Source organism: Anas platyrhynchos, chromosome 2 (assembly GCF_047663525.1).
Source record: "Anas platyrhynchos isolate ZD024472 breed Pekin duck chromosome 2, IASCAAS_PekinDuck_T2T, whole genome shotgun sequence".
Lineage (NCBI taxonomy): Eukaryota > Metazoa > Chordata > Aves > Anseriformes > Anatidae > Anas > Anas platyrhynchos.
The window spans coordinates 40,574,432-40,600,522 of record NC_092588.1 but is presented as its reverse complement, the minus strand read 5'-3'; the positions used below and the strand labels follow the sequence as shown (position 1 = coordinate 40,600,522).

The window sequence follows — 26,091 nt, the reverse complement described above, 5'->3', positions numbered from 1 at the left end:
TGAAAGCTTACTCCCAAAATATTCCATTGTGTTGGAAATTCCCCGGAGCACATTCCTTTTACAAATTATCCAGTCTTTTATAGGTCGCTTCTAATTTGGACACTTCACTGAACACAGCTGCCACAATTAGAGTCAAATTTGTGATTTTCTCCATTGTATGGTACCAGTGTGAATGATACATAAACACAGCTGGCCTAAATGCAGATTTCTTCACATGATGATGCCTATCAGCAGCAGCATTTCTCTGAGGCACTGACCCACGGAGGCCAAATTAAAAATCAAATTAAGCATCATAAATGCAACTTCATTACTATTCACACTTTGAAAATCACTAACGGATATGGTTTATATAAGAAAATCAACTGAATGTCCCTGACTGAAGAAGTGCACAGGTCAGTGTAAGGTTTCATCATACCCCAAGACATTTTGGCATTAGATTGTCCACAGCTCCTGCAGATGTACATATTATTTTAAAGGATCATTGAAAAAAGGGTGATGCTGAAAGAAAGTTTCCTTCCCCATGTGTGTGCCATTCATTAAAAAGATCAATTCAACCTTAAATGACATGGAATTTCAGTAAAAATTGTATTCAGGTTATTTACCTGTGAATCACAAACTCATACTGAGATATGGATTTGGCAAAAAAAGGGGAAGGACTAACTGGACAAAACATAATGATGAGCTGCAGCGCAGGGACTCGGGTGGAAAAAGAAGGGACTGGGGTCAAAAAGAAGGAAAAGTTTGTAAGAAGATTAGGCAGAGAGGATGAATCCAGGTTAAATTGTGGAGGAGAGAAAGGGAAAGGTTGAAGCTTGGGTCTGTGATGTAGATCCAGGGATAAGGAAGAAACAAGTAAGAAAGAAAGAAATTGAGCAAAAGCTGTGGTGCTGGAGGAGCACATTACCAATACAATCAACATTGAGGGTGATGGAGGGAGAGTTAGTGAATCTGGGCTATGCGGTAATGAAGCTTGTTTTTCTCTAAAATGTGTTTCAATCTATTGAGAAAGTCAGAAGTTTCTGAATCAGGAGATCAGAAAGAGAGTTTCAGGTTCAAGGCAGTTAAATTTTCCTTTGTGAGACTAGATTCTGTACCTGATTATGTACCACATATTTTATATAAGAATGCTAGATAAATACAGTTCTATTATTCTATAAATCTTTTAAACCAGACCTCCACAAATGGTCACCGATCGCATGTATTTTTCTGTGTGTTCAGCTGAATTCTTTAACTTTTGGGTTATGTCCTCTCAAAATAAGTTGGAAGTAACTTCATGTGCCAAACAAAAACACCTATAATACTATGTCAGTCAGAGAAACATTCTGAAAATAGATCAGTTTATATTTGAACCACTAGGGTATCATGGTGATGAGTACTGCTGCAAAGCCCAGGAGGAAGCTAATTCTGTTCCTGGAGCAAGGTTGGACAGGACGCACTAAACATGGCACAGGACCATGTACCAGTCCTTAAAGAGGAAACAAAAGAGAAGCAGAAGCTTGACCAGCTGATTTTTTGCAGAGCGTTGTTCCTTCCTGTGAGCTGAATACAACAGTGGTCCTGAGGGGAAAAACAGTGTGTGAACGTGTAATTACAAGACTGTATCATAATGTTTATACCCAAAGGGACTGGATTAATTTTGCACAGGCAACCTTACTTCTGACATTGCCTGACTCTGAAATGCATGATTAGTGACTGTAACCAGGAGCAGAGGGACTGCTATTTTGGTAGTTCTCATGTGTTTAAAAGAAAACAAAAACAAAAAACAAACAAACAAACAACACCCACACCCACATGACTCTTCAACACGAATTTTATTTCAAATGCAGTTACATCATTTTATCATTTTCAGCCTTATAGTTCTAGGTGAGTTTGTTTGCTTGTTTTACTAAGACTATAATTTTTGTATTTAAGTTAGGTTTGTATTAATTATTTCAGCAACCCAAACTTCAGGTTAAATTTAGCATGTAAGGAGCAATGTATGTAGGACAACTCTGAGTAACACAACAATTTTCTTGATAGTCTGCAGGGACTGGCAGCATAAAATTGCTTGTTTAATATTCAAATCTGCTGTGAGATACTCCTTGCAGTCCTTTCTCAAATGACTCCTTGAGCTTCCCTAGAGACCCAGGCTGCTCAGGGTGGAAGGCTGGGTTATATTTCTCCTTGTTTGGAGGCGGTGATACTATGTAAGTGAATTTTTCCATATGGAAAGGCTGAGTGTGAGGCTCCTACAGCAAAGTCCCTTTCTTCACTGGTCTGTTTGTGTCCGTGGCTCTCTGCACTGAAATGCTCCTCAGCTCTTTCCCAGTCAGTAGTATCAATCCAGGACAACCTGCAAGAAAAGCACCTGAGGACTGTGAACATCCAGGGGACTAAAGCTGGGTTTTAGTTTATATGGTTCATCCCATCACAGGGATTGGGGGAAGGTGGGTGATATTTTTTTTCCTTCTTTTTTTTCCTATCTGGATCTTATACGGAAGTGGTGTTAACTTTGTCCAGTATTCTCACCCCATAATACCTCAAAGATCCATTACTCTGAGTACACTACAATATGTGATTCTCTTCTGGCTACACCTGATTTTGGGGCCAGACATTTAGCAAGTAAATTCAGATTCAGCAGCACAAGAACATTTAATGAATCTACCTTGGTTTTGCAGATTTGTCCCTCTAGGAGAGGGAGCTTTTTTTTTTTCAATTTCAAATGTATTGGTTGGTTGGTTGTTTTTTTCCAATTTATCAATCCAGTGTTGTAGGGTTTTTGTTGTTGTTGTTGTTGTTTTTGTTTTAATAAATTTAGTTCCAACTAGGGTTATAGAGTTTAGTTCCAAGCAGAATTATGGAGTAACTGTATAACAACTGCAGAACAAAGTATTCTTTGCTTTTTAACCACCAGGGTAAATGTGTGCTAGAGCTATCTTCCCATTTTCTAGTATGAATAGCTAAGATTCTTCCATTATGAGAAAAAATTGCCTCAGATTACTGGAATGTCTGACTGCTTCATAGTCTTATATGTCCCTGGATTTGGTCTAGCCAATTAAAGATCATGTTTCTTAACTTTCTGCTCTTAAAGAGCAGATTCAGACAGAAGGGGAGAGTGTCAGCTGGGGTTTGTGATATACATGTATATACATAAATATTACAGCTGCTACATGTTTGTACTGTCTTTTTTCCTCTTTGGAGAACTATAAAATCATGAGGTACAGTACATGTCTAACTTTGAAATTTCTTGTGAAGAAGATGCTAAAATTTATAAAATTTAAGTTAGGAGTGGACAGTAGCTGTGTAGAATCAGACTTGTTTCTGTGTTTTTCATTGTATCCAGCATTTCTCTTGACACAGTCTGATTTTCCATGCACGCATGTTTTGTTTTGTTTTGTTTTGTTTTCAGTAGATTTTCATGGAATAAAGCATTTAATATATATATATATATATATATATATATATATATATTCAATAATACTGCCTGAATATCTTATTTTAGAAAAAATATTTTGCATTCTTATGATCAGTGCCATTTCAGCATTTCAATTCATTGATACTAACTTGGAACATCTTTGGAAGGTAGGAAAGCACTATTGTCTCCTCATAGGAATAACAATGAAAAGCAAAACAGCATGATGACAGTTAGGTTTGAAAACTGAAGCAGAATAGGCTACTTGATATATGTAGCAAGACAAAGTTGTGACTTAAACCTATAATTACTTTAGTGGGATAACATTGCAAAACAAGATCATATACTTATATGATAAAAGCAAATTTGACCACAGTTTCTTGCTTTTTTTGATGTGCTGACTACAAATCTATTTCAAGTGTTCAACTGCTGGAATAAAGAGAAAGACTCCTTCTATCATGCATAAATGTTTCAGTCTTTCCAGGATAATCTTTCTATCATGCTTCTGAAAAACCACTTTCCCATGAGATTCTCCTGAAAGCTATGTAGCTATGTGCTCTTCCTAATGGTCCTACCTTTTACTTTTTTTTTTTTTTTTTTTTTTTTTTAATTTCAACTAATGGTCATGAAAGAGAGGCTCCAAAATAAAGCAGGGCTGTGACTCTGGTTTGGCTGCTTGTATAGAGAAGCCATTAATACAAAATTTAGACTTGAAAGAATTTGACTTTCAAAATGGGCTACAAGTTGTGCTTATGGTATCGTGTTTGCCAGTAGAATTTTTAAGGGAACATAGAAATCGGCATTTTACATCAGACCTCATGTTAAAGTAAGCTAATTATCCTGAGATTCTATATAGGGCAAACTTTTTCAGGAAAAACATATCAGAATTCAGGGTAGACCCAGGTGAAGACTATTTCTGTTTTCCTTCTGATTGATAGGAGTTTTACTTAAATGTGGAAAGAATCAATGCTACTGCCAAAACTTGCACTGTAATAGTTCAGATACTGCTATCTATATAAATATTTTTCTTTGATTCCTATATTAGTGACCTCAGGAATTCACAATTGAAGTAAACTCTATAGTTTCATTACCTAGCATACCAAAAAGCAATTTCAAATAACAGTTTTGAATATCCAGATTTTTTCCTGTTTCACTGGGTACCCTTTCGCATCATGTTTATGATTGCTAACTATTGTTTTCACACTTAGAACACTATTGTTTTCTTCTACGTGAATTATTTTCATGAATATGAATTGAAATGAACTGAAAATTAGGTCATTCTGAAACTATTTTATTTAATTTACTGATTTTTGCAAAACAGCAGGCCCTTATTGTACAGTGACTGAGAGCAATATAGTTATCAAAGCATGGAAGGCCTGGGCTGAAATCCCTCTTCTTGTGTGACAATTTGAACATATACCTTTTACCTTTGGAAAAGATCACCTTAACCACGAGTCTGCAAGATGTGCTAGGAAGAGCTGTTTCCATTTTCTATAAATATCAGCTTGATATGCACTGAGAGGGTAAGGAAAAATGTAAGAAATGAATTCTGCTGTTTGTATCAATAGCGGAAATTGAGGAATGAACTGAGATTGTATGTCCTTACCTGTTTCTCAAGTCTTGTGAATATAGCCCTCTGTTCTGCAGGCAAAGCAAAACATCAATTACTTACATATTCTATACTAGTTTCATTCCCATTACTTTTACTGAATTGACAGCTCCAGTATTTTCCAATTATACTCATGGTCAGAAATGTGTTTTTCTTTTTTTTTTTTTTCTCTTCTGAAAAGCATTCTCTTTTTTTTTTCCTTGAGCATCTCCATTAGTTCAGCAATATTCTCTTTGAAAGAAGTAACATGCTCTTTGTACAATATTGCATGTGAGACTGACAGAGTTATAGGGTGTGATGCATTTCTGATCTCTTAAAAATGTATACCACTTAGGTATGAAGCTTGTTGTCTTCATTTCCTTGAGGTGAGCTCATAGACTGAAAGAAATTCAAGATCAGATCTTCAGTGCCTTGTGTATAAAGATATTTCCATCAGCAGCTTTTGTTCTGGGAGATGGGATCAGCAATAAGTACAGTATGCCTTTGCAAAGGAAAATATCATTTGTTTTTATGAGTGTGAGCAAGGCATAATAACACATATTTTTGCAGGAATTATAGACCTTCATGTATAGATCTGTTATATTCCTTTGTCCTTCAACACTAATAAACAGTTAACTGCTACAGAGTTCTGTCTTGGGCAATAGGATAACCACTATATGGCCTTTATAGAGCGAATTTTTCATTCTTTTTTATACTTTTGATATACAAGCTTTTAACCACGGCAAACAAGCTCTGAGGCATAACTAGAGGTTTGGGAGCAAGTTATTCATGTTTGATAGCTCTGTAGTCACTTAACCCTTAAAAACTTGTCAGATTATTTTATATGGAATTTGCATCAAATGGCAACTCACTACTGTTAATTTGAACAAATATATATGCAAGTCAGAAACTTGACTTCTGGTGAAACTTGTAGCTTTGAACTGTTATATTACCTTTGTGGACTGCAATTTGGAGTATTTGTTGCTACTCCTTGTTTTAAGGACATTAAGAAGTGAGGTTATGATCTTCCTAAATCCTTCTTACAGTGGAATTAGGAAGCTTTGAAGCCTGCTGAGTCCTAGACAGTGATTCAGTCTGTGTAGTTACTAAGACTGTTAAATCCATGAGACACTGAAATTGATACCTCCCAATGCAGTCTGAATGTTTCCTAAGCACTAACATTTTGTCAGTCTGTATGTACACAAGAGTATTTCCTTCTGGAGAATTGTGCACCCAAAGGTATATTGCAATCTAAGTTTAAGCAGAAGTGTACTTGAACCCTTGGAAAAGCCCCAGATGTTAGACTGTGCAAAGTCTGTGTCTGGCTTCACCTTACATGAGTATGATACTGGACGAATGTGGATGAATCCTGTTTCTGTACCAATATGACAAGGACATGGCATAATGTGATATCAGTAAATAAGGAAGTCCTCTCACAACTAAATATTTTAGCTAATAAACTGGACTTGAACTCTTGCAGTACTTTTTCCCTTTCTGATGGGAGAAGAGCTCTTGGGTAGAGAATTTACTTGGGCACTCTCCTGAGACAGCCTCAGCTCTAATCAGGTTGAAGATAGTCTGGCATCCAGATCTCCCAACTTTATCACACATTTTAAATACCAAGAGAGTTCAATAAAGTGCTACAACTTTGGTTTTATTTGGCACCTGTCCTCAAAATGGAGCTGGTAGATGAGACTAAGTACAACATACAAAAAGAAGCTAAATCCTTTAGCTTCTTTAACAGACTGGACTGACGTCATCTGGAAATGTGCAGAGTCCACGTATAGGCAGGACAGAGGGTGAAATATGTAACCAAGAAAGAATGGATATACTTTTGCAAGTCTTCAAATGTACCTGACTATCTCCATTGACTTGCAGAGAAAATGGGCAAACTAAACTGCCTTCCTTTGCCAAACACGTAAAACTGAGGTGATGCAATATCTAAATTGAGCAGACTGGATAATACCCTGAAAAACAATGTTGTGTGGCCAGATGGTTGAATGAAAATGGCATGAGTCTCCTGCGGTATGAATATTGCAAATGGCAAAATTTCATGTTGCCCTTGCCAAGCAAAAATTTTGTATAATGAACCTTATTGCTGGAGGGAGGAGTCACATGTACAACCTTTTCTCAGACTCTACATGAACTCCTTCATCCAGAAGGTGCAGCAGCCTACTTATACCTTCTGCCCTATTGTTAATGTGCTGTTCTGTCTCAGCTGTACAGCTTGAGAGCAAATGACTTTGATGGATTCATATTAATTTTTATATTTCACTGTCACTAGTTTATCATGATGTTCAGGGACAAAGCAAAAGATCTGTATCAGCCACATTTTGATATATTATACCACCTCCACAGGGCAGTGGTTTTGTTTTGAGTATTATTCCTAAATGATTGGTAAAACAGTGTAATATGTAACTGTTCACCTAAGGTATAGAGAAGTACTTCATTAAAACATGAATTGCTCACAAATGGGGCTCTGAATTTTTTGGACAGGTTGAGAAAAAAGGAGTATTTGTGTGTGTTTGGGAGGTAATGGGAGTGTTTTGTTTTTCTGCATTGAGCATCAAATTGATTGTTCCTGTTTTAACTAACTGGGCAAGTCAATGAGATAGAATTGTATAAATCTTATTCTTTTTGATCTATTTGAAAAATCCAACGTGGACTTAACAAAATGCTTTTTCACAGTGGAGGGCTTGTTGAAAGCATGTCATAGCCCATTCAGCTTGCTTTGAAGTCCTCAAATATTTACCAGGTTCACCAAATGTACTATCTTGAGCTGAGCCTGCAGATGCTACTTTACTTTTGTTCAAATTACATATAAATTATTAAATACGGTGATCTTCTATTGTCCAAGGACACACTTGGCCCTTCTTGTTCTCAAGTTGCTTGAAGGTTTGTGATGGACTTTTTTTTTTATCTGTAAATTGCTATGTGCTGTCACAAATAATTTTTATTTATTTATTTATTTATTGTTCAGAGTTATCTAAATAGTTGCCCTTCTGCATATACACATACATATTTTGAGTTTATCCTGTTTCTTTGAACAGTGAGATTCCAATCCATGTAAGCATATTTTTGTAATCCTTTTACTCTAGGTCCATATTTTTTATTTCTTAGAATAAAGAAGCAAATTAATTGTACTTTACAACATATAATAATAAACACTTTAAAAAATATATACGATTATGCCAGGAATCTTTTTTAATCAGGAAAAAAAAAAAGATACTTTTAAAAATTGGGGACTGATTACTCTAACATTTAACAAGGAGTTTCTATATCTTCTTTAAGGTTTGGCCTTGGTGTGACATTACACAGAAACTGTGCAGAAGCTTTTACTTTAGGACATATCACTCTTATTTTTATACTTTTTACAGTGGATATTAACTCAAATGTTTCACCACTGTGTTTTCAAGGCACTTAATGGTTCTGGTATAAAATATTTGACATCTCTGTTTGTTCCTGACTGCTCATTAATGTAAGATTTGGCAGGTTATGAAGCCTGAGACTGAACTGTATGCCTCTTAAAGATTTTAACATCATTTATGATGGTGGAATTCACTTCTGATTACTGGTTAAAACAATAATTTGTCTAGACACTAAAATTTAAAAGAATGTTTTGCTGCTTTTTTGACTTTTTAAATAAGGAGCTGATTATGTTGCTATGAGCCCTGAAATAATTCTCTGCATGATTTCACTTGATCCTTAACCTTTTGATTTATTATATAAAACAAAGTGACAGTCAGAGAAGGATTATGTTAAAAGTTCGTGGAATATCCAAGTCACTTACTCTCTGAAGAATTCTCAGATCTGGATAAGAGATTTTTCCAACAAAACTGTTATCAAACATAAGGAGGAGGGACAAGGGAAAAGAAAAGTGGTTTTCTGAAGCCTACTGTTCTGAATAAATGTGTCAGTTGGTTTTGAAGATCATCTAAGCCCACAAACTGAAAACAAGCTTCCACTGTAGCTGGGCCTGGTTTCTTCCTCTTGGTTAACCTGGCTGAAACCCATCGCATCACTTCTCAGTTCTTCAGCTGGGTGTGAGGACAATGCAGAGCCTGAGAGCTGATCAGGGGAGAATCAGGCTTTTGCCAACCCCAGCAATACCTTGAGGCATCTGTGAATTAGGGCTGCACTGAAGCCCCTTATGTCTGGGTCCTGTACAAGCAGGCTGTGCAGTGCTGCGTCAGGAGGAGACATAAATGTGTTAAATAAGGCTGCTACAAAATATGCAATTGAGGCCAGCTTCATGGCCTTAGGTCAGCTTCACATTGGTTGCAGAACAGGTGATTTTAGCCTGGTACAATAATGATTTCTATATATTTTTGATCAGAGTGAGACTTTCATGTGCTTCATTAAAAAAAAAATAAAAAAATAAAATCTGGTGCAAGGAGCTGCAATGGCAAATGTGTAGGATTTATTGATTGCTTCATGACTGGGGTCTCTCTTTTCATTATCATTTGGAGAAATCTGACTAACATTTATAATTCTTTCTCCCTCCCCCAATATACATTCTGGGAAAACATCTTTACCCCTAGCCATCTATCTTTCTAATTTGAAATGAGACTCTTTTAAAATATCGACTTTACCAACAGTATATGAATTGTGAGTTCTGAGCATCTACACTGATTATCTTGATCAAGCTAATTTATTTTAGGGATGCCCTGTCCTTGGTTTTAAATTATTAAGTGCTTTCTTGGAATAAGGAGCAGTTGGCATTCTGTGATAGTTTGAGAAATTCAGGTTGTTCTTTTTTTCTTTAATACAGTATAGCCATGGTGTGGAAGAATTACAGAGGCATGGCTCCAGCTGTGCTACTCAGCTTCTGTAAGCAGAATTAAAATTACATATGAATGGTTTAATTGCCCTTCAGTTTGTAATATTACAAACACAAGCTGTGGCTTTTCTCTTTTTTTTTTTTTTTAATCTATAGTTATAGGACCGATATTTTTTTTAATATTTAATCTATATCCATTCTTATTTATGTTGATGGTTGTGGGTTGTGGGCAGTAAGATAAGGTATGTGCCTCAAAAGACATACTCTTGGTAGATGAAGCACTACAAACCTGGTACTTGACATTATTTTCCTACCTGGGGTGACTCACTAGATTTTGATTAATGTTTTAAAAGAAGCCAACACTCATTAAATACAGAGTAGCTATTATCAACAGCTACTATAAATGAACCCTAATGGGGTTATTGAATTTCATTTTACATAACAGCAACAGCTGCTCTGTTCAGAGAGTTCCCATTCAGAGTCTTACAGTCCTATGTACTTGAGTAATTTTTGTATGACTGAGGGTTCCAGTCTCAAACTGTTGATGGGAGTAGATGCCTCCTGGTGCCACTGCGGAAACTATGAGAGGCATGCAAAATCAAGGATAATAAAATATGACAACATCTTGTATCATATCATTAAACAGACTGTTTGTATATTGCATTCACTAAGGCTTTTCCAGTGAGATGTAAAGTTGTGATCAGTCTTGTCCTTTATAGATTGGGGAATTCATTCCTTCTATGAAGTATCACACTCTAGATCACTTGGATAATATTTTTCTAGTCTTAGGTGGAAGATATTTTTTGTTGGTAAAAATAGTTTGTGCATGGCTTATCTTACATGTTTGTTTTGGTAGGAAATTATTTTGACTGCTTTTTTAATTTAATTTTCTCCTGAAGGGAAGGAGAGAGAACACAAACATCTACATTTTTTATTTTACTGTTCACTTAGAGATTAATGTCTATTCAACCATGAAACTTCATATTGCCATATCAGCAAAAACCTGTCCGAAGTCTATGTAGCTATGAATTTCTGTCACTTCATAGCCCAGAAGTTATTATTATTCATTTAGCATAATGGATAGATTGTGATTGCTTATGCTAAATAACATAGGCATCAGCTAACTGCTATCAAAATGGTGTGGCAAGCATAATGTACCACTTCTATAATGGAAAAGTATATATTTTTCATTTTTTATAGCTAGATGAAGAAAACACATTTACATGTATTTCATCCTATCCTGTTTGGGGGCTGAGATAAAAACATATGCATTTTTCGTGGAAAGAGTCAAACACACGACCAAATTATGAAAATGTATTGGTGTTTTTGACCTGTAGTCCAACAGTGATCCTAAGGACTCAAAGTCCATGATGTTACATTTTTCACCTCCATATCTGCAGTAGAGTATTACCATATTCATTTCAAGGTTCTACTTAAATTAGTTGGATTGCTGTTAAAATAAAGGACTCTTCACCAAGAGTGTATCTGCTTTCATTAACAATGTGATTTGCAATTGCATGCGGTGGTCATGTGATGGTCATGTATGTCTGAAGAATGATAGCAGATCGTGAACTCAATTTAACCAGACCTTTACTTCTGTCTTATTTCAGTGAATCTAGGTTGAATTTCTCATTCTTACTTTCTTTTTTCTTCCTCTCTTTGTTGTGATTTCAGAAGCAAAGCTTTTACTAGTGAAGCTTTTTTAAAGATAAAACTGCTAACATCATCCTCCTGCTAGTCCTATGTGTAATTTAGTGGCTTAGAAGAGATTCTAAAGTACATGCAGCATTAACTTTACTTCTTATTCTAAATCACCACTCAGAATGGATAGACTTCTTATCCTTAAAACTGTATCTATCTCTCCAGACTCCTAGGATCATAAAAGGAATAAAAGCATGAGACACTGATTGTACTTAAGGGGGGACCATTATTCTCCATTCTAGATATTTTTTAAAACTCCATCACACTGCAAGAGGCAAATGCTTGTGCTATGCCTCTCTCAGTTGTTCTATTTATGCAAAAACTCTGCAATGAAAATCATCTCCAATGCTTTCAGAGAGGAGAATATAACTGTTGGAGGCTTTTCCATGGCTATTTTATTGACACATCTGATCAGTGTGGCACCATTACACATACCCACAATGAAGTTTACATATACCCACCAGAAATATTTATCCCAGTAAGGGGTTCCCTGAAAAAAAAAAAAAAAAAAAAAAAAAAAAAAAAGAAAAACCAAAAATAACCACTGATAATATGGACTGGCCAAAAGTGCTTTGTTCCAGAAGTTTTATGGGCTTTTTGGATGTAGCCCAATCTGAATGTACACAACACTGCCATCCTTGTTTTCCACTCTAGATACTGTTAATCTCATTTGTCTTTATGATGGAAGATTAATAGATAAAATCAAAGATCTGTTCCATGTTTACTTGGCCCCCACAACCTCAGGGAATATAAACTGTCAAGGGACAGGTGTTAACTTCAGCTGGCTGCCAACACAAAATTTGGTAGCACTATACTAGTAAAGGAGATAAAATAAAAGGGATGATAAGTATCACTCTTGTTTTCATTTCCTCTGAAGATGTTTCCCATGCTAATTTGTTGCTGGCTTAAGTAGACGTGCCAGATAATGTTAGGACAACTCAGTTATCAGACTCTTTTGACAAACTCGATTTTGCCTTACAAAATAGGAACCATAAAAAGTGCAACATTTTTCTTTCTTTATTTATTGCACCTCTCTGCAGATCTTGTTGTGTCTGTCTGTATGTACAGGACTTTTCTAAAACTCTTATTTTAACAAACAATCTAACCTCGTTGCCAACCCTCAGCTTTCAGTTAATGAAATGCTGTCTAGCGTGACATTAGCCCTTGCTACATAAGGGCACTGTTGAAATTCAGCCCCTTGCTGAGGAGGTTCAGGCAGTGTAATCAACCTGAAGAGCACAGCACTTCATACAGTGCAAATGTACTCCTTCCTGATCATAAACACTTCCACATTACTGCGTGAAGTCAATAAGAGGGCATAATACTTAATAAATTGAGAGGCCCTGTTATGCATGAGTTAAATCTGGGGTCTGGATTGGGTAACTGTCAATGATAGTTTGCTAGGTTTTGGAGACTGGTATTTTAAGGATCCCATGACAAAGTAAGCACTTTTAAGTGCCTGCACCTCACTGCATGAGAGATTTCTGCTTAAAATGACCACAAGCAGTAGGACATCAGTGAAAAAAATCCTTCTCAGAGGCACTGTCTTGCATACCTAACTTCTCAAAGAGTGCATTGATAGAAAAGGAAATTTTCCTAGTAGTGAGACTCCCAACATGTGCTAGAGCAAGCTAATTATAGAAAATAAATAACTTCAACTTTGCAAACTTATATTTTAAACTGAATTCCATCTCCTTATGCACTATATGTGAAACATCCTGCATTTTTCCAGAATCAGTAGAATTTCAGGATCAAATTAACTGGCAAATATAGTACATAATTATGTGGTAAAAACAGTCTTGATTAAAAAGTGACCAGATGAGATTAAAAAATTCTAGTGAAGAAAATAATGTGACACCACAATTATAGATACAGAAGAGAATCGATGTGTCTGTCCAATTTACCTATGAGTACAAATACTTAGTTTGGGTCCTGTCGAATGAAGTTTCTTCCTTTTCGTATGATACAGAAGTATCTGAGTGTATCTGAGTGCCATGTATAGGAAATACTGGATAAAGTTTCATCCTGAAGTGTTTGTTCCTGTGAGCAGAATTCTGTCATTCAGAATGGACTGTGTTTGATGAATTCTTCTGCAGAACCAAAGCAGAGTTCAAAAGAGGAGAAGCTTTTTCCCTGATGAAGTCTGCAGTGAGTCTGATGAAACTCTCATCAAACTGCTGCAAGGCTTAAGGGTATTCTGGTTCTCTGGAATTTAGTCCCGTTTTGTCAAAAATTAGACTGAAAACCACACCAACAGCAATGACAAAACTTTTCTGCCATCAGAAAGTCCTAGTTCTCAACCAGTTCTTAATTTCATGGGCTAGAGATGGTAGACTTCTGATGTACAGAGCTTTGGCTGCAAGGCATTCACACATAGAAGCTCTACATTAGGTTTACGTTTGAGGTCTACCTGTGCTGCTTCCTGCTACATGTGAAAGAACTAGTTTAATTCTTTAATGCATTTGCTTATGTAGGGAACAATGGCCAGCAAATGAAAGGCTTTGATTGATGCACTAATGGAAACCAGAGCTGGTAGGAAACAGATATTTTGAATCTATGCATAATTCCAACATTTGGAGCGTAGATTGGTGGCAGATTTGTGCCAATGTTAAATGGAAAGAAAACCCAAATTTCAGTTTCTTATGAAATAGACATTCCTTTCCCTTCTCATTGATTGTTTCCAATACAAGCTTTGATGGTTTGGGTTTTTCATTAGGTTTTTCATTAATGCAACACTATGTAAAATTTAAAAAATCATGTCAGCCATAGGCTCCTAACTAGTATTAAAGCTTAATAGGTTCAAAAATATGATTCAAGTACTATCAAAGCTTGACTTTTGATTTTCTTCCACTGAATATCAACTAGTCATAACATAATTTCACAAAATAGAAAAAGAAAATAAAAAAAAAAGATGGATTTAAAAAGGAAAACTGTATTGCTCAGTCATACCAAATACCTTCTTATCAGTTAAGGTTTTCCAAGTTCCATATTCCTAAATATGGTATTACTTATTGAAGTGTTTTGTACTTGAAAGTGTTTTTCTTAGTATGCCTAGAGTTCCATTTAATTAATTAAAAAAGAATAATCTAGATAAATATACTTGTGGATAGGCATTTTCAAGGAATTGCATGTTGGTAGGGGTATTAACAAGCCCTGCCATTACTAGCAGATAGCAAATAAGTAATTTTCTTCATGTGAATGATGCCTGTGAAAATGTATCAGCTGAGCTGTCTCTTTGAATCTTCCTGCAACTGCTTCAGCAAGAATTTATGTAGAAGAGAAGCCTGTGTAAAGGTGTAACTTATAGATGAATTAAGCATACACAGGAAAAAATAAAAAAAAAAAAATAAAAAATGTAGTTTTCATAAAATCACAAACATCTAATAATCTCATCTACCACCAGTAGAGCACCATCTCAGGAATAATGGGCTCCTACTCCCTTTTTAAAACGTGACAGAACTGAGGGAAGGAAGAATGTGGAGGATCAAATGGAAGTCCAAATAAAAAGTAAGTGGAAGGAAAAAACAAGTTCTTAATGAGATGGCAGTGCAGTGTGGAATACTTCTTTCCTCAGAAAGACCAAATGGACTGCACTTGTAAAGAAAGAACCTGAGACAGTAGAGGAAAATATGTGTACTGAAATGACAAAGTAGTATACTACAATATTGAATGTTTATCATATTGTATGGTGCTAAGTAGTTCTTTAAAATTGCTTCCTCCAACAAAGCAGATGACCCATTTCTATCTGGCAGAGAATGAAAAATAAGATGTGTAATGGTAGAAGTGTGTCCTAGGGAGTTTGTTTCTTAAGCATGTGCTCTACCTTTCAAAGCATGAGCTCTGTGCCTGGTGCCAGCTTCTGTTTCACTCAGCATTGAGCTGTGCTTGTAGCAGCTAGTCTGACAAAATTTCTTCCAAGTTACAAACATCTGTGATTTGTCCAGGGTTGAACTTCAGTGAAGACCAGTGCACTTAAGCCCTGCATATAATAGCTCCCTTGCTAGGGAGCACCACTGCTGTGATTTGCTGTGACCTTTCTTGTATGTATGTACCCACCATGTAGAAATTTTCACTGGCCAGTGTGTGATCACCCTATCCATTTCTGTGGATCTCTGATCACTTAGCACAGCACCAGACAGATGCCTCCTCAGGCTTTGCAGACAGTACAGCCGCAATGGTGTAGCAGTGCACACACACCAGCTAAGTCCTTGCATTCAGCCAGATTCATTTCTCTGGTCGCAGAACCAGAAGGCACAGTGGCACAGCAAGATCTCTCAGTGCTATTCCTCCCTTGTTCCATTCTCCCCAGGGGAGCAGTGCAGAGGGAAGGAAGTTTAGAGATGAAGCAGAAGGGGAAAATTCATCGTGCTGGGAGCAAGCACACTTAGGCCTGCCAACCTAAAACAATAATAATAATAATAATAATAACAACAATTAATAATAATAGAAGACCACAGTGCATGACAGATTTTCTCAAGGTAGTGTGAATACTGTAGATGAGTGCACTGAGTCACATAGCCAGACCTAGAGGCATTTGGGGCATATGATTGTGCTCAGGTGCAGATCTCATGCCTCCAGGGGAGGCTTTTGACCTGCAAGTGACCAGAGAGCCTTGGTGTTGTCATGTTAGAAGGAAGCTGTGTGAGAAGTTTTACAAACATTTGTACTAATGTCCCCAAATGCTACCTTTTTAGAACTTCTCTTTCAAGTTTACATCATATTTCATCCAATATTTGTTCCAGCTTTTCATGAGGCATGTCAGCCCTCTCTTCCCTTCTGACTTCCTTAGCACCCAAGCAATGAAGTTTTACCCACGTAACTCTTCAAAAGCATTGTCTCAAAGTCATATGCCTGAATAGGTGCAGGGCTTTTGTTTAGCGCTGGCACAGGTGAAGATCTTGCACTGTCATACAGGCTGTGAAATAAAAATGATTGTGGGACTTATTGGACTAAGGCAGTGAAAAGAGGAGATATCAAATACAGCAGATAATTTTATGATTAATCCATATAAGGAAAAATTCACTAAACACATTTGGATTCTAAACTGAAGGAAATTACAATCTGCTTGCTGATATTTTGCAAGGAAACCATGAGGCTAAATTGTTCCCTAAAATTACTTGCTCATAATCACAGTCAAGAAAAAGAGCTTCCTCGAGAAGAATAAGTGCAAGAATAGCTTTAATCTTAAGGAAGGGCTAAATCTCTCAACCAGTAAACCAGAGCAGTAGAGTTGGGCGATGGAAGGCAGCCATTGTTCTTTGGCACTGAAGTGCTTCCAGATTGTATGAAATTATCAAAGTGCTTCAGAGGGCTGGGAAGATTGCAGTAACCCTCAAGCCTTTCTACATGCAAAGTTCCAAGCTTCTGGTACTTATTATCTTTTACTGATTTTCTCTCTCCCAGAACACAGAAGGAGAAAGAAAAAAAAAAAAAAGACAATTTTTTTGGATAAATTTATATTATATATAAATATATACATACGATAAATTTAATTTTGTAATTCTCCTAACCTTCCAGTGTCTGTTACCCAGTATTTACTGCTCATCACTCATTTTTCATTAAATATCATTTATGCTAAAACTGGGTTAGTGGTAGGAACATCTATGCATGAATATTCTGTCAAATTGGAAATTGCTGACTGAAGCTTTCAGAGAAAATCAGAGTTCATTACTAAATTAAGCTGCTCTGATTACAGTTTTACTCTGTAATGGTGTTTACATCTGTATTAAATAAGGGGATAGCCACCCATTTATGTTATCACAGTGCAGATAAGACCTTACTGTGTGTTGCATTCGATTTTTGAGCATGTTTGAGTGCCCACCTGGGCACGTTCCCTGCATATATCCTCACAGGTTCTCCAAGTCCATATCTAACCATTATTCCACTCCCTATTGCAACTCCTTCCTGTCTGCTTGTATACAGTGGTATTTTCAACCCTGTGCCAAACGTCCAGGCTCCCCATGTCATGCACAAGAGGAGTGTCAGGGAAAGACTTGCAGAAAATGAACAGCTGAGTGGGAAACCCTGTAAATTAGTCAGAAGGGAAATGGTAGAGAAGTGTAAAAGAGAGGGAGGAATACCAGTACCTGGGCTCTGAGGGTGGCTGAAAGGCCAAGATGAATGTCACATCTCTGTCTTCACATCTTGTCCCAAAGCAACAAAATCTGCTGGAGCTGTTCACCGGGGTCAGATCAAGTATTTAAGTAGCCCATGCTGTGTTGTAAAAAATATTTCAGTTTCATGCTCCTTCTTCGCTCCTTGTATTCATTTACCTGTGCTCCCTGTTCTGATTCGGGTTGCAAGCTTCCTGCCCCTCCTCCCAGTTGCAACATGCCTCATGGCAGGTTGTAAGTGTATTTGGTACCCTTGGGGCATGTCCACAGGACCAGGTGCTGCTGGTGAAATACGTGTTCTTTCAGATGAGCCAGGATCCTTTGCCAAGACTGCATGGTACAGTGTGTCTCGGGACACATGGGAGAGCTGTGGGAGCTGCAGTTTAAATGGTTTTCAACTGCTCAGTGTAAGAAACTTAGGTGCAAGAGGCCTGGACCTTGGTGTATTGGAAGCTGAACAGCAGGTGAGTGACACACAGAAATGTCAGTGGTGTGTCCTTGGAAGACATCAGAACCTGGATATCAGGTCACACATTGACAGTATATGTACTCAACAAAACGAGGCCAGAGAACAGGCCCTAGCCTCTAGCCTCATCCCTGGCTCGGTTTGGCCCAGGCCAACTATCACTTACAACAGATCAGAGGAAGGCTGTTCACTAGCACATTCCCAAAGGCAGGGTCTTGGACCACATTATTGTTTAGTATAGATGAAGCCACAGGTTCACTGAAATGAAACAATGAAATGTTTCTAGACCTCCCAGTCCTTCAGTGTGACCACTCAGACACGGTCTCATGCTGTGCAGTGGTGATACAGAGCTGACCGTAATGTGATGACCATGCAGAGTCTTTGATTTTCTCCTATGAATACCTCTTTCCAGAGCATTGGCCTGACCCACACTTCTAACAGAATAGAAGCCTGGATCAATAGATAATGGTTTTTCCTGTTTAGTAGTTATATCATTGAAGAGGGTTTTGATTATAGATTTTCTTAGACTTATGATTTCCATGAAAAGGTAGCCGAATAAAGCAGCTTCTTAAAAACAAAACAAAACTGTTTTTCTCATTAGATTTTAAAAAACAGGAAAGAATGTGTCAGAAAAGCATTATTTCCTAAACCTAGCATTTTTCTAATATTGTTAAGTAACTTTGACTTAGCCTTGATACTCTTCTCACTGGCATTTCAAGCTCTTCTGAGCCTGTTTTTTGGACTTATATTTGAGTCAAATCATACCAAAAGTTGTCAGGGTTTCAGTTACTGCAATTCTCTTGCCACTAACATGTAGTGAAAGTGAACTCTGAGAAGTTATCATCTGGGTTGTCAGAAAATTAGCTATTCAGGCTGGACTAGCACAGTAACTTCTGGGTTGACAAACAAAAGCTCCATTTAGCTCTTGGTTATTCTTTAAATGTCCTCACGATAACTCCAAACCATAAATCAATATGAATTTTTGTATATCACACTCTAAAATATTCACAAACTCATAAGGTATATATATACTCCATCACTTTTGTCTCTCACTAGGGTTTGCTTTCTTTCTTTTCCTTTGGTTGTTACTTGACTTTCCATGCAATATTTTCTAACTCTCACCTCCCTCTTCATGGACTGAATAGTTCCACCATTGAAGTTGGTCCGTTCATAGTGAGTATAATTTTCAGTAGAAGTTTTTCTTGGCTCTTCCCAGATTTGTGTGCTCTCTAAGCCAGAAGACAAATGCAGGGATGCTGGGAAGCAGTACTCTTCTCACCATAATTGTCCCTGAAGTCTCATGCCAATCTCTAAAGGTTGCCTGACTATGCTGCAGTTTTGTGCCACAGCAATAAAATGTTTGTTACCCAGTAGCCATCCTGCCAGGCATACCATTTAGTAATTGCAGACTATATCTCCCAAACTGGAGCTGCACTGGAGCTATTTTCAAGCCTCGTATGGCTCAGCAATTTCAGCTTGGTGATTCTGAAGTGAGACACATCGTATAAGCCATGTGCACTAATTTGTGGTAGGAATTGTGAAATGGTGTGTACATTGAGTTTTGTTGTATTAGGATGGTGTCTATGCTAAAATCTTGCCTGAGAATTTCTGATACCACGATGTCTCCTGAAACTTGGTTTTGGATGTTAGATGCTGCTTCATCCTGATTCTTAAAAGAAAAGTTGGTCTTATAAACTTATGACAGTATTTCAACATTCTGGCCTCCTACAGGATTTTCCAGCAAGGCAAACTGTTTTGTTTTGTTTTGTTTTGTTTGTTTGTTTGTTTTGCTTTGTTTTCTTTTTCTAAACTTTAGTCAAGGTTCTAGTGACTATAATTATGACAAATCTTTCCAGAAATTTATATGTGTTTAAGATTCAGATTTTTGCCTGTGAACACAATAAAGGACAGAATTGGACATAATGAAGACCACACATATTGCCACATATTTGACATTGTAATGGTGCTGCAAATTGATACTTGAGGATAACCAGCATGAATCATTGAGAAATATATTCTCAATTCTATTAATATTCTTATGGACTCTTATAAAGTCAGTGGCAATTAACAAGGGCACCTGAGTTCTGAGGTTAATTTGTAGATAACTAGGACTAAGCATTCTTCAAGTTAGGGCTTTCTTCTTTAATGCCTCCCTAAAGGAGTCCCAGGTTAGGAGATAAACTGTTCCTTGTGGCCAGCTACACTGGGTAAGTATCTGCTATGTGTTCTGGTAGTAAATCTGACTGACTGGCCATGGCGGTCTGATTTACTTGCTTATTTATTTCAGAGTGATGAACCCTTTGAGTCTAGATGAACTGAGGAAATTGTGAACACTGACAACATGAGCTTTAAATTACTAAGGCTGGTCTGTTCCTCATGTTAAAGTTGTGCTTGTGTGTTCAGTCTCAGACTGAACATACCTGGCTGTGTTCAGATCTCTTTACTTTATACTGTATGTAGGGATGGATGGGGAAACAAAATATGTGTGCACTCTGCATAGAATTTTTAGGCTTTCTTTCTTTTCAGAAAATATTTATGTCTACCTGGGAGGCTAAGCCCAAAATTCCTCTATGATTAAATAGTTAGAGCTCCTGTCAACAAAGTTGTCAAATATGTGTTAATATATGGCGCTCTGGTGGAACTATTTAGGTTTCACTACTTCCTAAACTGTAAAGGATTTGTTTCTCAGTGGTCAGATGTCATCTTTGATCCGGTAAGATTAAGCTTAAAGACCTTTTCCTCTGTCTTTTGGCAAATGATCAAATCCAGCTTTCTTTCATAGTCTTCTGAGAAACATATCAAGATTATCAAGATTTCTAGTAACCTCACATTTTTTCACTGTATTGAACCCCATAGGTCACAACTGATTCTACAAAATATATGATCTGGAAGAAAAAAGTCAAATCAATTTAAACCAAAGTTTATAAATTTTGGCAAATAGGTAGTATTCCCTGAAAAACATGTCTGCAGAAATTTTCCAAGGTTCTGATTCTTGATCAAAATAGATGAATGTATGAAATGGGATAAGATATAGTTTACAGTGCTACTTTGCTCAGAGATTCAGAAGACATCAAAATGCCATGACTTTTCCTATCCTATCCTGTCTCTTGATACACTCTTAGTCTACCCCATAGTGAGTTTTGTTCTTCTTGAGGCAAAATGGAAAATGGTGTAGTCTGTGGCCAATGTATTTGACCTTATTTGCTTTACAGTACTTGAGTCTCCTCCTGCCCAGAAACGAAACGAAACGAAAAGAAAAGAAAAGAAAAGAAAAAAAAAAAAAAAAAAAAAGGAAAGGAAAGGAAAGGAAAGGAAAGGAAAGGAAAGGAAAGGAAAGGAAAGGAAAGGAAAGGAAAGGAAAGGAAAGGAAAGGAAAGGAAAGGAAAGGAAAGGAAAGGAAAGGAAAGGAAACACACAAAATACAGTTTTTAAAATCTGTTCTAACTCAAGGACTCAAGGGTTCAGTTTCAAGGACTCTGCTTTAGCACATTTTAAACAGCAGTTTTAGTACCCAAAGCCCCTTGTGGAGGCTTGTCCTTTTACATTCTGATGTTTGACCTTCTGATATTAGAGGTGTAAAATATGTACGTCCTGAATGCTTGGACTGTCCTTCCATAGGGCAAAATGTGTTTGGAATTTATTAAAATGACCTACTTTGTTCTTTCTGGAGTCTTTTAGAAAACCTGCGAGTTTGGAAAAGGGATTTGATCCAAAAGGCAGAACATAAAGGCAACAGAAGTTTCTGTGGCTGTATGGAAACACACTGATTACCTTTATTCCTCTGTCTATTCAGCAAAATCATTACTTTATATGCAGTGGCAATTTATTCATTGCCTTTAGAGAGTCCACATAATCCTCTTTTCTGACCTGTAAGTAGCAGGTAATGGGTGCAACTACAGAAAAGTGTAGAAAGCTTGTGTATTTCTTTGTCTAGCATTATATGTTTCTAGCTAATTAATGACTTAAATTTGTTAGGGACTGTAGCAGAGCTTATTTACAGCTCTATTGATTTTTGTTATCATGAGTTCCATCATTGCCATGATCAGTAACTTAATAAATGAAAGCAGTGTTAGTTCATGTTCAAAAAGGGAGCAAGCTAGTGCAAGCTGTATGGCCATTGGCAATTAAAATAAAGATTTCAAACATTTCTTATTAAAAATATATATACAGTTTGTGAGCCCCAGCTGTTGATTTGGATTCTGTAATTCAGTTAATAAGCAGAGAATGAAAACTGGTTTAAATAAATGAGGTAGGAGAGGTCAGAACATGGTCCTGGACTGGGGTGTCAGGGAAACATGTTCTATTTCCAGCTTTGCCATCTATTTGATCTGATGCCATGCTGTTTGAACCATTTTCTCTTTGTACTTTTTGTCTGTCATATACAAGACCTTCTGCAGCAGTTTTCTTTTTATGGGTTTGGAGAAGTGATAAAATGGATCCCAATTTCTGTCAGTATCAGTGGATATTCACACAATACAAAAGCAAGCAAACAAACAAAACACTATTACTCAAATTTATCTTACAACACTAGATCAATACTGAAAGATAGAGTTCTACAACAAATGGATATATATCATATATGGCAACCCCTCTAATTAAGGTGGTGTAATGTGTTCTTTAAATGCTTTCATTGAATCACTTATAAAAGGACTTGTCAGGAAGCTGATTCTCCCATTTGCAAAATGTTTCAGGACTGCAGTAGTTCTTTCATTTAGTATTATCGTGGCCCTGTTTTCTCATAGGCATTCTCTCTGCTTCACCACCTCTACCCACACTCCCTAAAAAAAGAGTGTTATCCAAATGTGTGTGTCTGCCTTCTATCCAAGATGAGCCAATAGATCTCTGTTCAGAGATAGAACTCCTCCTGGACAGGCTAACTTTTTAAAATGAAATTTCCATAGTCAAATTCTGTTACAAGTAAAAAAAATTTGTAAGACACAGGTGGAAAAAAAAAGAAAAAGAAAAAAAGAAAAAAGAAAGCACCACCCTGTTTCTGAAAAGGAGAAGAATGTAGAAAAACAAATTTATCATTCTTAACCATAGGAATAGCATGATTAAATAATAGTTACTGTAGAGTAGAAATGAGTTATCTGTATTTAAGTATAATATATATATATAGGTGATTGGTTATGTTTGATTAATCACTAGCTTTGCAGATTAAGACAATGACCTCATATAAGATGTACAATGAAAACTGAGAACTTACCTAAGGAATGAGGATAACTTGAGTAGAAACACACATTGTACCAATGTATTTGGAAAATCAGTTTAGAGAATTTCTTGTCCAGAATAGATGTGTTTCCTCCCTGAAATGACAAGCAAATAACAGTCTACAAAATGTATGCATAGGTAAGATTTTATCTCTCTTTTTTCTCTTCATCCTTTTTTCCTCTTTCTTACTTACGCTGTGGAACATTTTATTTCAAAATCTTGAAAATGGACCTTGTACATTTTGGGTCTAACTTTGGCTATGGAGCACAGAACCTGTAAATTTCTCTCCTCAGTCTTTGATACCTGGTGAAAATGGAGACACGGATTCTACTTTCCAGGGGAAAGAAAACAAAAACAAAAACAAAAACCTAAAAAAAATTAATTCCAGGTGCCTCCATCTGGTCATGAAACTTCAAAAGGAGATAGAGACTTTTAAAGCTATGCCTTCCAAAATGTATATTTGTACATCCACATACTACAAGAACTGAAAAAAGTACCCCAAAATAATTAATATATCTTTCAGAAACATGCATGGGATAGCTTTCTTGGATTCACAGTTGTATTTGGCAGCTTTTCAGTTTTTAATGTTTTTCAATTAGTAAAGCCCTTTTTCTCTCCAGCCTTCACAGTAGTGTAGTATTTATCCTTACAGTTTTCTGTAGGAGAAGCCACATGAGAGCAGTCTTGCCCACAATGGCACAGCAAATGCAAATGTGGGACTCAACTACAAGCCTGCATACATAGCATAGATGATTGTAACCATTAAATATGGGTTAACTAATGTTGCTGAAATAGTAATGTTATACAACACTAATAGCAAAGTGGGAGTGTGGAAAGTGAAGGTCCAACATAACTGTGCAATGAAAGTCTTTAAGTCCCCATGTAGATGATGGCTTTTTTTTGTTATTATATCTTTGTTTTGTTTGTTTGTTTTTCTTTGTGTGTGTTTGTTGTTGTTTTAAACCTGAGTCTAGGCAGCTCTTTTGTGTAAAACACATGCTCAGGGTTAGGCTTTGCGGTACATTTGAGTGCTTGTGAACAGAAAAGCCTGTTGGCTTCTTCTAAAAAGTAGAGTGCCAAGTAGCATCCAGATAGAAAATAGAATTGGCTCAGCTAAGGGCAGAAGTATGCAGAATCAAAAATGCCTGTAAGTAGAAAGTACATTTGATCACAAAGTGACGACATCAATTAAGGCCTGCTGCTCTTTTCTTCCTTCCAAGCTAATTGAGAATGAAAAGATAAAAAATATCATGAAAGAAAATGGAATCTGGCATTAAACTCTCACGCTGTCTGGTGTCACAACTTTGAGGCCAATGTTACTCAGGTAAAAGTTTCATATGCTAGTTGAAAGTTGAAGAGTTCTGGGAAAATAAATAAATAAATAAATAAAATAAAATAAAACTACGTCAGGAGAAAAAGTGTAGAAGGATCAATGCATTAATTCTCCAAGAGGCTTAATTTAGTGTTTTGCTGAAGAGGAGAAGGCTTTGTTTTGATCTATCATTTTTATCTTGTATTTTAAATGTTGCCTATAAATGTTTGTTGCCACCAATTCAGAGCTCTAGGAAATATGCCCAGCACTAGATTATTGTTGTCTGGGATATTTTTCTAAGAGATTATGCACAAAAATTTGCACTGGATGCTAGGATGTGATAAAATCAATTCCCAGTTATATATAAAAAATAGGACAGGAGGATGCTTACAGCACTTTTTTTGTAGAAACCATTAAATCGGATATTTACTCAGTTTCTCATTAGATGTTATTCAGAATTGCAGTGACATAAATGGATTATGCAGTAAAGTATGGGATAATATAAAAATGACAAAACAGCAGACTGAACTGAGACGGAAATATACTTTTGTTCTTTTGGGAGTAATAGGGTTGATATCTTTTGTGTCCATTCCTTCTTGGAATTTCAAAAGTTTTAGGATGGGTATGGAAAAATTGTAAAGCTCTTACAGGCAACTTTGTAAAAAAAAAAAAAAAAAATCAATAATTTTGGTACATATGTCAATAAATACCTTGAATGGTCTCTGTAATTAGCTATTGCTTAGCTGGGGGCAATCTCTCCCAGGTTATTGACTTATGAGCTCTCTGGAGAGGCTTTGCCCTAAGCACTGTGTTATAGTCATCGGACTCACATGTGTCAGAGATGCTCTAGGAACCTGCAGGCTGCCTGGAAATCTGCTTTGACCCGCTTTTGAACATCACTGACTGCTTCTTCTTGCCCTGTTTTAGCTCCTTATCTTGCCTTCTGCAGGCCTTAAGATAGATCCCATTGCTGCCTATCCTTGCTTATCCTGAGTCTTCTCCTTTTTTTGTTTTCCTCTTTGCTATCTGCACTTCTGTGAATAACAGTTTTTGGCCTGATTCCTGACTGCATTCCTCAACTAAGTTTATATTTTGGGCTTCTGGACCCTAACATTCTCTCTTTCTCATTGAGATGGCCATGCTCTTTTCCTCATGATCCTCCCTAAGCTCATAAATCTTTCTTCATTTTTCTTCACATCAGCTGCAGCTGGGACAGTATCCCCAGTCTAATACTTCAGCAGGCCTTGAGCCAAACAGGCTTTGAGTTTCAGACAGGCTGATGCATAGAACATGGATCAGTATGAAACTAGAGTGCAGTCTGATTACAGCGCATTTATCTCAAATCACTAATACAGTTAGTATCTCTTTCCCCATATATGATACTCAAATCTCTATCCAGTAGTAGAAATCAGATGACAGTGCTAGAGTGATGGAAGAGTTTTTCACTTTGCTACAACTTCTGTATTGCATTAGTACAAAATGTTGACTAAAAATTCTACCTCATTTCCAGAGATGCCTGTAAACATGGA

General features: G+C 36.8%; 1 protein-coding gene and 1 long non-coding RNA gene across 2 annotated transcripts in view; one reads left to right on the top strand and one right to left on the bottom strand.

Moving 5' to 3' along the window:
* The window catches only part of XKR4 (XK related 4), a 234,920-nt gene that overhangs the window by 79,249 nt on the left and 129,580 nt on the right, over positions 1–26,091 (top strand). The window lies entirely within an intron of this gene.
* On the bottom strand, positions 1,797–26,091 carry LOC110353046 (uncharacterized). The gene is made up of 3 exons (XR_011807508.1): positions 23,246–26,091; positions 4,998–5,032; positions 1,797–2,332 (listed from the first exon to the last, which is right to left on the bottom strand). It is a non-coding gene; the product is annotated as an uncharacterized lncRNA (long non-coding RNA).